Below are 13,448 nucleotides of genomic sequence, written 5' to 3' on the forward strand. Positions count from 1 at the left end.
CCAGTTTCCATTTGCTAACATCAAATTGCCCCACATTCCCACACAGTCTTACTAAACACATAATAGTATATCATAGTGTCAACACCAAATGCAACCACATCCTGTTTGCTGTACCTACATATCCCGTTCCATCTTGGGCCTTCCAGGGCTTGAACAAATTGGCTGCCAGTGGATGAGTGCACTAACGCCCAAGCAATCCTTTTCATGTCGCCGGTTTTGCTGTGCTTTGAGTTATCTTATATTTGCCGAGCAGCGGTCGGTTGGTAGGTACTCACAAGAAAAAGGGGGAAAACATAAATTCTACCCGTTTCCCGTCTCGACGAATTTCTAAACCTCGATGATACGGCTAGTGTCTGGATACATATGCACACAGGGAAATGATTAAGTAGATATTAACTCATAGGATAATGTTTATCTCGTGTTAATTTTCCTTTGTTAGAACCAGAGAGTTAGAAAAGAACGAATCTGGAAACTAATGACTAATATATTTCACCAAAAACAGAGAAATTGTTGATAGCAATTGGTAAGCCATCATAAATAGTTGTTTCTGGTAGTAACCAGAATCTTCCAAAACATGCCATTGTTGAATGATAATAGCGATCGTACTAGAAGTTGAAATTTTGATAGCCGACGACCAGAATAATGCCTATTTGTGTTTGGAGTAGGAGCAGGAGCTCTCTGCTGAATCCCTAAATTTATCGTGTGTGTGCAAACATCAGATTCACCCATGGCACATACATCCGGCAGAGAGCATCCATGATGTCGCGACGTGCTTCGAATAATACTAAATATCCACCTAGTGCAAGGATGGTAAACGCCATGTGTGAAGTGGATGGCTTTATTAATAAGTTTTGTAAAGTTGGATTTGTCAAGCGCCATTGAAACAAATATAATCGAAAAATGTGAATATGCAACTTTCCAAGAAACGCGGTAAGTGATTTCTGCAAAGAATATTATCCATGGTTTCAGTTAATTTTGTAAGAGAGAATATAGTAGTAGCACACTCGGGATTTATCCTACTCCAAATGACACCGGCTTACCGCCGATCGAACTTTTAGTACAATAGTGTAATGGTCTAAAAATCAAAAGAAAAGTACCAAAATAACCCACCTTTACCGTGGCGTGCAGTTTTGTGGCTTTCATGCGACCATCAGAGCACCAACAGACTACGCGGATGCCAACCCGGATCACTAGATGAGTACCGTGATGATGGCGGGTGGTTGGTGCATTTATACACGTCCACGTCAACCACTACCAGGTTCCACCTACTGATGACTGCGTGGTCTCGATTGCATAAAAAGATAGGGAGGAAGAAAAAAACTGAGCAATTTTGCAATTTTCCTGTCAACATGCTGCCCCAGGGAAGGACTCCGGTGCGGAGGTGGAATACCGCTTGTAACAAGCTGTTGAAAAGATAATAAAAAGTGTTCCCGTCGAAATCTGATTCATAGCCTGTCACAGTTTGTTTGCAACTCTTGTGAGTATGGAAGAAAAATATTATTCGTTTGCCACTTCGGAAACGAAGGAAAGATCAAAGACGAAAGATGCGATGCCCTCGAAGAAAGTTCTATTTTAATTCCGTATTCAGAAGGTAATATTTTCCCGACAGAATCCCAATTAAGCATGTGGAATGAAATAAAGCATACGTTATTTTGCTTGTAAAAAGTGATGATGCACGAAAAGACCCATGAACCATTATTCTTAAAACCAGTGCAGGGATTTTAACTCCTTACTAAAACTAAAAAAACCAGTGCAGGAATTTTAACTCCTTACTAAAACTAAATTACTTACCCTTACAATATATTGAAGAAAGTTGTTGTACCTTGCAAGGCATTTCGATTAAATAGCTGCTATGATTATGCTCATTTTAGCAAGATCTTAATTCGGTTCCAACAGCATGAAGTACAAAGCTTCTTTAGGGTCGTCCGGACATGCCGCAGACTCAGGTGATTCGCTTTTCTAATGCCAAAAGCCGGCTTCGGCGGTAAAACATGATGATGAGTTATGTTCTACCATAGACCATGCGGTAGACTTGGGCGAAACGCCCAACTCCTACTCTGCAGAAGGCAAAAAAATTCTTCACATTTCCTTTCGATCATGCCCATATGAGCCTCCCTAGTTCTAGTTTTCCGTTCTAAGTTTATAACTGATTCGCTCTAGAATACCTATCCGTCTTTCAATTTCATTGCTTTCGTTTCTCTTAGTCTCAAATTTGCCGAAAATAGCCAACAAAATCGATACACTTTAATGAAGTTGCAGAACCACAAATTCTAGACCAATTTGCTGCACTATCTTTGATACTTTTCATCCCACGAGAAATCCAAAAGTAAAGTCTAGAGTGCTCCTTAACCCTCCGGAATTCGCGCTTATGGCCCACTGAACGAGCAGCCGCTGGTGTCCTAAAACGAGAGCAGCGTGCACTCAATGCACTAGCGCGACTGCCGAAAGGTTAAAACGGTAATTTCGGGAGAGATGCCGCGTCGGGTGAGATGCCGCACTTTCTATATCTCGTATCACTTTTATACGGTAATATGATATTGTGAAATTGCCTTTCGAGGAATTACAACACTGGAGATGTAAAATAATCCTTATTATTAACTCACGACAATTTTATTAACGTTTGTGTGCGTCCAGTTGCATCACGGAGCGCCGAAAGTTTTTCAGTACCACATAATTTTTTTTTTTAAATTGTTAGATTTTTTTGGTAAATCATGTATCGGTTGAATAGCTGGGACCTTTTAGAAGGCATTCTGATTATGAGCACGGTCATCCATAATTTCAGAGGAAAATACCGTGTTCGGCATTTATCCCATACAATAGGATAGATGCCGCATTAAAATTGCAGGTGAGATGTCGCACTCGATGGCGGGGGATACGTAGCTAAAATGTATTTTTTCACCTCGGAATGTCATTAAATGATCATTTGCGTCAGGTATAGGTTTTTAATAAGGTATATCCACAAACTAACGGACCTAACACACTGGCATAAAGGAATATGAGTCTATTTATCTATATATTTAAACGGGCGATATGTATCTAAGTATTAGTTACTTCGGTTTATTCTTTAAAGCTTCAGACACTAATTTTAGTGAATGCATTGATTTGTAGTGATGTCAATCTGGAGATAAAAACGAAAATTTCAACGAATTGATGCTTTTTCAAAATGAATCTTTCAAGAACATACCTAAGTTGTATAAATTCATTGTTGAAAGAAACATCCAAAAACAGCTTTTAAGGTAACCCTACCAACACATAGATATATATCGATCGTACAAACACGGTGGCGTAGCCAGAAAATGGGTTGGGAGGGGAGTTGATGAAAATCTCAAATTTTTCGAAAAATACCAAAATTTAATATGAGTTTGAAAAATTATTGAAAATTCAAACACATAAGTAGTCTAACATGCCATTCCAGTCTACCAACAAGAAGAATCAACATGGAACAGTTTTCAGACCTCTATAGATTATTTTCTTGTACAATATGTCAATGAAGTCAAAAATTGCGATCTTTTAAAGTGGGATAAATGATCGAAAAAATTTGCAACGTTCAAGAACACCTAATTTAATAATCCTAGACTTTGAAGGCTTGACAACTTTGGGAAGTTATCAACATAAAACAGCACATGCTTTGATATAGAAATTTTAGTGATAGATTCTCATAGAGGAAATTATGGAGAATTACTTCTTCAAAAATATTAATAGATATGGTGCCTTCAGCAAAGTTGTTGATAATGCCATTTTAAACAATTTTCTTGAAAATATGAAGGCTACATGAATGCAGCATATAGCGAAAAAAGGGACTGCTATATTTCTCCTAAGTGAAGAAAAATTTTGGTGAAAACAATTTTTTCTGCGCTACTAGAAAATCATTGCGAGTTGAGAATACAAAACCTATAACTAAATTAGTTATGGAACTTGCCGTTCGACTTCATTTCATCAGAATCCGACACGAATTTGGTGGGCGAACTAAGCTAGCGCCGAATTGATGCTAGCTCAAAAAATGGAATCACTCTTTGTGTTTTTGGGCAAACCCCTAGTCCTTTTAATATCTGGGATTTTTATTTGAAGCCAGTTCTCTTAAATATTTTTTTAAGTTTCATAGGCTCATACCTTGAACGCAATGTGAATTTATTGTTTAATTACCACAGAACAGATTTATCAAATACAGTAATTTCAGAAAAACTTGTTGTAAAGCTTTTCTACTACTATATTTCGATACTCTGAATATGTGGGTTATTTATGTCTTTGACAAAGTTGTTTGAAAAGGCATTTTCGAAAACGGGTGCGCGACGTTTGGCATAAATACGTCAGGCATAAGTACGTTAGGCATACATACGTTAGGCATAGGTACATTAGGCATAATGTACGTTAGGCATAATGGACGATAGGCATAATTCACAAAAATATAAAAATAATCGCACGGCTTTCGTTATTATAGAGATATCAATGCTACACTTGTTTTATCGGGTTTAACGAAAGACTCCAAAATGATAAATACCTTGCGACATATTTATCCCTTGCAACTGTAGGGTTTTTTTTCTATTTTTCCACGGACGAGATAAAGAAAGTATCCCTTGATTTAACCCTTGTGAAGGAAAGCTAAAATCCTTACATTAAAGGGCAAGCCGGGCCTCTCAGGCCCATTTAAATTCGAGCTCTTTTTTGCCTTTCTCATATAGAAAGGTTATGCAATCGGTCGGAATTTTGACTTTTTAACCGAGACCCGCAAGGCCAAATCTCTTATACCATTCGACTCAGTTCGCCGAGATCGTAAAATGTCTATATATGTGTGTATGTATATATAGATGTATGAATGTGGCAAACAATCTCACCGATTTTTCTCAGAGATGGCTGTACCGATTTGCACAAATTTAGTCTCAAATGAAAGGTACAGCCTTCTCATCGGTTGCCATTGATTTTTTTTATCCAACTTTGTGTTCTGGAGTTACGGGTTGAAGAGTACGATCACACAGCAAATTTCCATATAAACTGCTACCACCATGATGTCCAAATGATGCAATATATATTAAAATATGTGCAACATTACTTGGCTTTGCATGTCTAGATCATTAATGACCCACCGAAGGCGCTTCGACCACATTGGCCAACTATGACGGTTCTTGATGCCCCGGGGGAACCTACCAAGTTCCTAAGATAATGTCATACCTATTTCTCAGCGAATTCTTTACCGATTTTTACAAACTTGGTTTCAAATGAAAGGCACAGCATTCCCATTGGCTGCTGTTGAATTTCTAATTGATCCGATTTCCGGTTCCTAAATTACAGGATGATGAGTACGAACACGCAGAGAATCCCGATTCCAGCGTATAAGGCGATGGATGTGAAAAGGTGAAATTTTTTTTCCAAATGGTGTGTATTCGAAAGATCACGTCGACCATCGGTTGGTTCTGAGCTCCATTTCGTTTGAACATGACCAATAAATGTTTCTGGTGTCGTGAATTTCGGCAGTTAAATTTACGCCTTCTATCCGCGGGAAACTCGGACGAGTGAATGAAGAACGACTCTGAAATTCTTTCGCTCATCGGACAGTCTTACACACATACATGGGTAAGTCATAATACCGATCCCAACTTCGGGCGCCAGCAACCATTTCCTCTCATCAGAATATTGCTCTCGCTATGCCTACCGCGATTCTTATATGCACGCGCCGGTAGGAAGGCGAGCGTGTGTATCATTTCCTCGAAAGCAACCTGCGGATATTTTCGTGCCCGTTCGTTTAATATGATTCTTTAACGCATACATACACTCGCTGGTACGAAAGCGAGCGGCGATGTATTCGAAACCTTGCATGTATTAAGGTTCCCCCACACTGACGCGATTTTGTCGCAGCGACTGCGAAAATTTCGCGAAGCGACTTGTCGCTAGCATCACTGTTCATGGCGACAGATGTGAGCCCCCATACTGACGCGATTTTTTCGCGTTGTCAGTTGCGAAATTGCAGCGATTTTTCGCATTCAGTGCGTGCAGGATTTTTGTCGTTGATGCCGAGTATTCGCAAAACATTTCAAGATGGCGCAAACTGAAAAATTGATTGAACTAGTAAAAACATATCCCATTCTGTACGATTTATCGCACGAAGACTACAAAAATATTCGTAAAAAGGATAAGGCGTGGTATGCTATAGGCATGGAACTAAAAGAAAGTGGTAAGATTGTTTTTATTTGCATTTACAATATGTAGGTGTATACGCGATTGTCACGAAAATTCTCATGTTGATTTTTGAATCGAGTTATATTTGTGTATGTTATTATTGAATAATCTCCAGATCGAAGGTTTTATTCCGAAATCACGAATGGATGATTCGAGGGATGAGTGCCCAATTTTGAATGATTCAAACCCAATTCAAAACAGTACCAAATTACTTGTGTTGTGTCTAAAAGTCTAGATCACAGATGGTAAATTAGTCGCATGGCACCTTTTTTGTACTGGAAACTCTGGGAACCAATAAAATCCCAGTCACATCGGTTTTTTGATGATTTTTCAATTTAAAATGGCTGCATAAGCAAACTCATTTTGTATAGAACTTCCGGTTCTACCCAGTTAAGTTCAGCCGGAACTCTGGCTGGTTCTAGTTAGTATTCCGGCTTCCGTGACACAACCGATTCTAAATAACATCATTTGAAACGGGATCCAGAATACTTACTAAAACCAAAAAGCATTCCGGCTCATTGTCCGGCTAAACTTACTGGGAATATGTCCGACTTGATGAGTACGATTATTTTTATACAGCTCGTTACAACCATAATCTCAAAATAGATGCAGGAGTCCCTAAAAGGTTTGCATCTTATTTTGCCACTTCGGATGATTTCGTATGCTCTGATTTGATTAACAAACTTATCGGATTGGAGAAGAGTATGGAACATGTAGGCCGTTTGAATTGTTTCTAATTCAATATGCATGCAATAATACGCATGCATTTTGAAATGTATATTAAATATACCATGGAATCACAAATTGCATTAGTGAAAATGAAAACATTACAGATAGATTACAATGTATTTTAATTCATAAATATGATATTCCATTTCACATACACGTTAATTATTTATCCAAAAAGAATTTCACGAATTTTTCTCTCGTTTCAAACGATAAGTTAGTTGCTCGTCGCGAATCCGTTGCTAAATTGTAAAACGGAGATCCCTCATTGGATTGTATAGGTATCTCTGGTACGTCAGGGCATTGATTTAAACGCAAAAAATTGTGAAGCACGCATGCTGTGTGCACAATGAGGATGACGGTTTCAATCTTTGTAGGTATTGGTCTGAAAAAAATTCGCCATTTTTGGGCTAATATGCCAAAAGCATTTTCTACAACTCTTCGAGCTATAGCATGTTTGGTGTTATAATTCTCTTTCCGGGGGTCCAAACGCGACTGTCTATAAGGAAAAGGCCTTATCAGATATGGCTTTAAAGCGAACGCCTCGTCACCTATTAGGACGTAATTGCACGGTTCGATTTATCCAGGCAAGGGTTTGGCCTTTGGTACATTCATCATTCCTGCTTCAAATCTTTGGCCCATATTCGACATTTCAAAAATACCACCATCGCTATTTTTCCCATAACCACCGATATCGACACATATAAACCGATAATCGGGTCCAACGATAGCCATTAGTACTACCGAAAATTTATGTAAGTAACAGAAGTGCTTCGATCCAGTCTTGTTCGGACACTTGATGGAAACGTGCTTTCCGTCTATACTACCAATGCAGTTCGGGAAATGCCTGTTTTCTTCAAACCCTTTAGCAGATTGTTTCCAAATTTGAGACGTTGGCTCTGGCATGTAGGTTTCTTGCATATTTTTGCAGATAGCTTTGCACACTTCTTGTACAATTTGGCTGACTGTCTCGAATCCTACTCTGAAACTGTGTCCTATTGTAGGAAAACTATCACCAGTAGCAAGAAACCTGAAACGAAGTAAGCAGTTATGTATTTTCGTCATATACCTTAATGTAAAAGTGCCCTTAAAACCCGTTTTACAACTACAAACGACCATGCCATTTAAATATTGGAAATACGCGTAAAACCATTATAATAAAAAGTAACTATATTGGATATTTCAGGAGATAAAGTAAAAGCAAAATGGAAAAACCTCAGAGACACATATATGAGATATTTAAAAGCAAATAAAACAAAAACCGGCCAGGCTGCCAACACCGATAAAAAATGGCAATGGGCTGAAATGATGGCATCGTTTAAACCTTTCTTGTCATTTGCAAAAACAACAACAAATGTGTCCAATATGCAAGATTCTTTTGTCGCCTCGGATAGCAGCGAAAGTGAATGTTACTCTCAACACGCGTCTTCAATACCTTTGTATGGAGAATCCAGCAAGACGCTCACATCAAATCAAGCCCCAGCTATATTAACGCCAACAGAAACAAAAAAGAGACCAAGAAAGGATGAGCCGGTTTCGTCGGTAGATTCGCTTATAAATTATTTTCAAAATAAAAAGAAGGTGGACTTTGACGATATCGATATGCTATTTTTAGCTCATGCAAAAACGGTCAAGAATTTTTCAAAAAGACGACAAATTATAACTAAAATGAAAATATCTCAGGTCATTGCTGAACAAGAGCTTGCTAATTTAAATGACCACCTTGAAACCCAAAAGGATACATGTCTCACGGTCTACAAGCCAACTAGATGAATCCGCCGAATCATATGTCGTACAGTTGGAAACACAAGGTGAAGAAACTTCAACACCTCATACAGAATTTGTGGTTGATAGTGTTGAATTCACTACACCGCATGACGAAAGCGACATAGAAAATATGGAGAATGTCATCGAAAATGAGGGATGCATGGATTTGACAATTGGAGCACACACGCGCGCATCTGTCGCCAATTATTTCACCACCTTCGATCCACAATACTTGTAACAACGCAGTAACTCATACATTGTTTCTTTATTTGATACGAAAAGTGAGCATTAAATCATTCTAGAACACGAATCATCGTTTTCTAATCTTCATTTATCTGCCCTACTAACACCTGCACTTTCTAAGCATTTCTCTCAAAACACTTGAAACCAAACATTATCACTGTTGGGAATTACTAATACTTCAAATTTCCATCCTGTGCACAATATAGCAAGAGTATGTTGACCGTTCAGAATCCGTCCGTGTTGACCGTTAGGGTAACGTCATGCGGAAGATTGCAGTAAACCCAACATTAACATAAGATATAGTACCTGTTACCTCGCTTTTCCCAGCAATCATAAGGAAAAGGAAATACTGCTACGTGAAAAACATACACCATCGTTCCATTTGCTATCCCGATATCCTACGTTTGTGTCGCTTATCTGGAGGATGTCACGAATTTACACCAGTTTACACATAAAATAATCCGACGCTTGAGCAAGTTGTTGTTACAGTAAATCAGGTATAGTCGCATATGTCCCTAACGCAGGCCAAACGTTGAATGCTGAACTAAAAGTAATTGCTGGTTATTTGATGGAAATAAAAACCTAACTGAGTTAGTTACGCTTATGTATGAGTACCATATTTATAACTGTTACTACGGGATCTTTCACAAATTTTAATATTACTTTCTAGAGTACTTATTCAAAAGGTCTTTAGTGGCATGTGTCGTTCTACACGTTTACCCAGTCACTAAATTTTCTGGCAGAGACCGCTCTGTTAGATTTCTGTCAGTCTTGGTCAAGGATGCTAGGTGCACAGATTTATCTGTGTTTCACAGATTTTCAATATGCTGTACATATTTCAAGAACTACACAGATTTTCACAGTTTTCTGTTTTAACGCACATATTTCCACAGCTTTCTTCTAAAGTGCACAGATTAGCACAGATTTCTCAATTTTTTACCTTGCGCTTAATTTTTGACACGCGCAAAAACAAAAAAAACGTTGTTTTAACCGCTTCTGTCAGAAACGGTTGTTGCATTTGAGCGAATTCTTTGCCAGAATTCTCGCACAAATCGTGCAAAATATTGGCAGAAACTCTGCCAGAATCAATTTCGCTTTGCTCCACTTTTTCTAACTTTCTGCTTGCCGCGGTGACTGGGCCAGTCAAACCAATTCCGGAACCGGTTCGGAATCCTGTATGGATTTAATATTAATTCCAGTTCAAATGCAACAACTTATTCCGACTCAATCGGTTGTAGCACTTGGGCTGGAATCAGGGATACCAGGTATATTTTTCATCAAAAAATGTCTTCATTTGTCTTCAACGGCCAGCATTCTGAATCGGTTATTGATTTTGAGCCAGAATTCTAACAGAAATCAGTCAGACATCCGAAAAAAATTGTCTTCAAAATGAAAAACACGTCTTCACAACATTTCAAATGTCGTCAAAATGAAGAAAAATCTCGACAAACATATGATTACGGCCTAAAAGCCAACTGTCAAAATCCTCTTTGAATTGAAATTCCAGACAAACCGTTACTAGTCGAACACAGTTCACAACAGTTTATGAAAGAGAAAACTTTTCTCTTTCGTTAATTATCAACATCTGTGATTGGCGTGTAACGGTTTGTCCGGAATTTCCATTCAAAGTGGATTTTGACAGTTGGCTTTTAGGCCGTAATCATATGTTTGTCGAGAAATCTTCAAATCTGGCATCTCTGGCTGGAATCTACTGAATCTATACAAGATTCCGAATGGTTTGGCTGGGTCGAAGTTCACTGCAGTGAACGGCATGTTACGAGAAGTAGCCTATAATTTTTTAAAAACCTACCGCTCGCAGGCATTTATTTAAACTCGACTGGTCGCCTTTTTCCCAGTTAAGGTCAGTCGGAAATGAATCGGAATTCTGGCTGGTTCCAGTTCGTATCCCGGCTCCAGTGACACAACCGATTCTAGGTAGAATCGCTTGTGTCACGAGCCGGAATACGAACTGAAACCAGCCAGAATTCCAATTCATTTCCGGCTAAACTTTACTGGGATTATCAGTGACCTGTGCTTATGTGTCCTTTTCACATGTTGCTCTCACATTGTTTTGTTTACTATGCTGTAGTATATGGCAAACGATAATGATATATAACTGATGTCAGTTTTCTGATAATTGTGAACTTTATCACTATTTTAATATCCTTCGGCTATAATAACAATCTGAATTGATTTCTGACACGTAATGAATATGTGCTACCGGAATGAGGAATGAGGTTATAGTGCCAGGTGAATCAGTAGCAGATGTCTGTACCGACCTACTGGGTACCTGTTCTTTGTCGCCGGAATAGAAATAGGAACATTTTATTTTGGCCCGGGAAATGTGAGACAAACTTTGAATGTTCCCCGAACTGTGTCTGGGGAACGGGCCAAGCGTGTGATTTGTTTGGAAAAAACTAATCCTCAGTTTTTTGGCACGGTACCGAGAAAATCCGCGGCCTAATTTGTAAATTGTCACCATTAAACTGGACGAGAGCCCGGTAATGTCGAAAACGAGTTAAATATCAATAAACCTATCAGTCCATATTGATTAAACATTTGCTTTTTTCGTACAGGAACAAGTCCTTCAGGCAGACGTCATGCAAGGGTTGATGTTAGTGGCATCGCAGATCACACTCACAGAAGTCGTTTCGAAAGCACAGCTGCGTGCAATGAACACCGGCAAGACTGGTGAGACGCAAGGCGCTTGTAAACTAACGACAGCCCGACAGGTCAAAACCAACATACCGATTGCCTAATACAACCTTTTTTGAAGCAGTGTAGTTACTCGAAAAACCCATACGGCATGAATGAAGATTTTCTATGTGCAGTGAATCATGCAAGAAGCTTTTGGTTGTATACTACGCCGTTGAAGATTGTTAGCATTGAGGACGAATTAAAAGGCTAGGAAAAGGTTGATATTTTTAGGTATTTGGTATATTCGTGTTACTAACATGTCGTGCTGTGTAGTCGTTTTAGCAATCCACAAGACTAAAGAGTGAATATTAGTTTGATCGTGTAATTATTTCATGTAACATCAGCATTCCTTGAACACAATAATGACAAATTGTAGGAAATTAAATTTGTAAAAAAACCTCTATATTTTTCAGCTTGGGATACAAAACGTATTCTCGTGGGGGTCAAAATTGTGTTGTGTGTAAATCGGTTTACGTTGATAACTTAAATCTTCATCTTGTGGTCTACTTTAATAAAGATTTCCCACTGGATGCGTTCATTTTCTGATGTCGTATTGTGAAATATAATGTCATAACTTTTTTTCGCAATCATAGTTGGGTTAATCGATCGAGATAATTGCATTGCTGGAAGCTAGTTCGCATACAATATACATCGTTCAGCTATAATACGCCCCCCCCCATTTCCAGTAAGCTGGTGCCACCCATGTTTCCATTTCATCAACCACCCTCATTTAGCAATCCAGTTCAGCTTCACAAATGTTTCCAGGGCATTGAAATCAACCTTACTCCTTTCTATTGCTGTGTTAGGTTTTCGGACCTATTACATTTATAATATTCTTAGACATTGCAATTTGCATTCAACCTTATTCTGTATTACGACGGATCACATTTTCAAACAAATATGGTTCGATCGAAGTAGGCTCCCGTTTGATTTTGCTGTCGTTATTGAGAATGCAAATCACATTCGTTCGAAAAAGCGATCCGCCGTAATGCAGAATAAGGCTGATTATGTCACTTTGAAAATTTTTATCCAGTCTGATTCTGGCCGATCCTGATTTCGTTTCACCACAACATATCGGTATGGTTTTTTTCAGCACAGCTTTTCTTCTCCCTTTTTCTAATGGAATTGGTCCTGGAATTGTTCCTGGAATTGGCCAACCTTTGCTACAACGCATTGTGTTCGGATTGCTAGTCAGTGTTCCTGTATCTCAAGAAGCTCCATGTTACGATTCCGCAGATGTTACTCTGCTGTGTACCACTGATGATTTGGATCAGCAGCTTCAAGAGTTTAAAGGACAATTCAGACGATACATCAGCTTTCGTCAACGTCAACGGAACGTCAAGATTAGTTACATGCAGTTAAATGGAAGCATTCACACACAACATCAACGGCACGGAACGTTTTGACGTACACTGAAAGAAATCCAAACGTTAATTCTATTTGCTTCAAACCGCTTAAAATTCATATGAAGAAGAAATGCTATTGTTATCACGCGCACACATACCTTCTATGTGTCAACTGTATAAACTATGTATGCACACACATAAGTTATATGTGCATATTATTATAGAATGGGGTTTTATGTGCCTAATAGTTATGAAATGTGAATGTAAGATTAATATTTCTTGTGAATACACACATTAGGTTTATGTGCCAGCAAATAGTGTCTATATGCCTCCGTTAATTGCAAAAATCTATGTGTAAAATCAATAGGCATAACGTTTACTTTTTTTTGAGTGTACGACACATGTGAACGGGCACAAGAGAAAAGTATTAAACTTATCGTGACGGAACGGTGACGTTCCGTTGACGTTGACGGAAGCTGATGTATCGTCTGAAACGTC

General features: G+C 38.6%; 1 long non-coding RNA gene across 1 annotated transcript; it reads right to left on the reverse strand.

The window, feature by feature from the left end:
- Positions 1–8,910: 8,910 nt before the first annotated feature.
- On the reverse strand, positions 8,911–9,620 carry LOC131681655 (uncharacterized). The gene is made up of 2 exons (XR_009303966.1): positions 9,507–9,620; positions 8,911–9,451 (listed from the first exon to the last, which is right to left on the reverse strand). It is a non-coding gene; the product is annotated as an uncharacterized LOC131681655 (long non-coding RNA).
- Positions 9,621–13,448: the final 3,828 nt, after the last annotated feature.

The sequence above is a fragment of the Topomyia yanbarensis genome, chromosome 2, assembly GCF_030247195.1.
Source record: "Topomyia yanbarensis strain Yona2022 chromosome 2, ASM3024719v1, whole genome shotgun sequence".
Taxonomy (NCBI): Eukaryota; Metazoa; Arthropoda; class Insecta; order Diptera; family Culicidae; genus Topomyia; species Topomyia yanbarensis.